Raw genomic sequence first — 2,135 nt, 5'->3', positions numbered from 1 at the left:
TTTTTTGAGGTAGAGTCTTGCTCTGTCACCTAGGCTGGAGTGCAGTAGTACAATCTAGGCACACTGCAACCTCCACCTCCCAGGTTCAAGTGATTCCCCTGCCTCAGCCTCCTGATTAGCTGGGACTACAGGTGCATGCCACCACGCCCAGTTAATTTTTTGTATTTCAGTAGAGATGGGGTTTCACCATGTTGGCCAGGGTGGTCTCGATCTCCTGACCTCATGATCCACCCACCTCGGCCTCCTTAAGTGCTGGGATTACAGGCATGAGCCAACGAGCCTGGCCACCACCCCTTTCTATAATTACCTTCTCTGATGGTGAGAAACCTGGCTTCCATGATGGTTACTATGTTCACTTTATTCAATCAAGTCTGGTATGCAACTAATCTGCCATCTCTGCTGACACCCTTACCCCATACAGACACTCCTCTCTGCTTGAGCTTATTCCTTATTCCAAGTTGCCCTTATCCATGTAAATAGCTGCCTCACTCTGTCCCTGACAACTCATACCTAGCTATCCATCATTGCATACACTGTCTTCACCCTATTAGGTCTCTGACACCCAAATTTGGGCTTCCATAGGTCCCCCTCTACCCAATGTAAGCACTTTGATCTGAACCATTGTGCAGAAAAGAGTGCCCGAGACTGCTATCCCTAGAAAGGCCTGCTGGCAACGTTGGCCCTTGCCAAGTATCTGGGAACTTGAATTTGAGGAGAGATTCCTTCTATTCCCTAACAAGCTTACTATCCCTAACAGTGAGGCGTAACAGTTTCACATGCTGTCACTTGTTGCTGGAGTTACATCCTGTGTAACTTGACTAGGAGAGAACTCTTAGAAGCTGGTATTTGGTTTCCTCTGAACTTCACTTAATTCCCTTTTTTCCCTTTGCTGAATTTGCTTCATATCCTTTTGCTCTAATAAATCATTGTCGGGAGTAAGACTCTATGCTGAGCCCTGTGAGTGCTCCTAACAAATCATCAAACTTCCACGTAGTCTTGAGGGCTCAATGACCCAATGCGTTTAAAACAATAGTTTGGGCAGGGTGCAGTGGCTCATGCCTGTAATCCCAGCACTTTGGGAGGCTGAGGCAGGAGGATCACTTGAGCCCAGGAGTTTGAGACTACAGGGAGGTATGATTGCACCACTGCTGTCCAGCCTGCGGTGACAGAGACTCTGTCTCTAAAAAAAATAACCCCCGACCCCCTGAAAAAAAAAAACCCCATAACAGTTCAGGAAGGAGGAAGGTAAGCAGTTTACTTAGTGACATTACTTCATTTCAGCCCTACCATCCCATTGTTTTGCCTTACTGTTCTTTATTCTATTTTCCTTTCCTTGATTTCATTTGACCAATGACATAATCCTTAGTAACCCATTTTATCTTCTCTAATGGCTTTTTAGATCTACTGCACTGTTTTTTTCAGTGACGGGGTAAGAGATTACAAAATGCATTCTTATCACGATCTATCTTACACTAATACTATCACACATTGTGTACAATGTAATATTATTTCAATATAATTACATTTATTACCCCCTCTGTCCCTTCATGGTATTTCTGTCCCATATTTTGCTTATACATATAAATACTGCAATATTATTTTTGTTTGCTTTAAATAGCAATGATATTTAGAAAAATAAAAAAGGAAAGTGTCTTTCTTATTTACTAACATTTTTATCATTTCAAAGTTCTTAATTCCATTCTGGAGATACAGGTTCCCACTGAGAAATCCATTTACTGATAAGTCCATCCAATGAAAATTTTAATTTCAGATACTGTTTTTCACTTCAGACTTATATTTTCCTTCAGCCTGAAGAATTTCTTAAAGCATTCCATATCATGTCAGTCTACCAGCAACAAATTCTGTTTTCATCTGGAAAATATCTTGTCTAATTTTTTCAAGAGATAGGGACTCACTCTGTCCCCCAGGCTGGAGTGTACTAGCATTGTCACAGCCCATGCCCAGCTAATTTTATTTTTTGTGTGGGGTCTCACTAGGCTGCCGAGGCATCACTCATGGCCTCAAGGGATTCTCCTGCCTCAGCCTCCCAAAGTGTTGGGATTACAGGCATAAGCCATTGAGTCTGGCCATTGCCTTAACAGCTTGAAGGATATTTTAACTGGATACAGATTTTT

Source organism: Cebus imitator, unplaced genomic scaffold (assembly GCF_001604975.1).
Source record: "Cebus imitator isolate Cc_AM_T3 unplaced genomic scaffold, Cebus_imitator-1.0 Scaffold88, whole genome shotgun sequence".
Taxonomy (NCBI): domain Eukaryota; kingdom Metazoa; phylum Chordata; class Mammalia; order Primates; family Cebidae; genus Cebus; species Cebus imitator.
Note: the sequence above shows the minus strand (reverse complement) of the source record.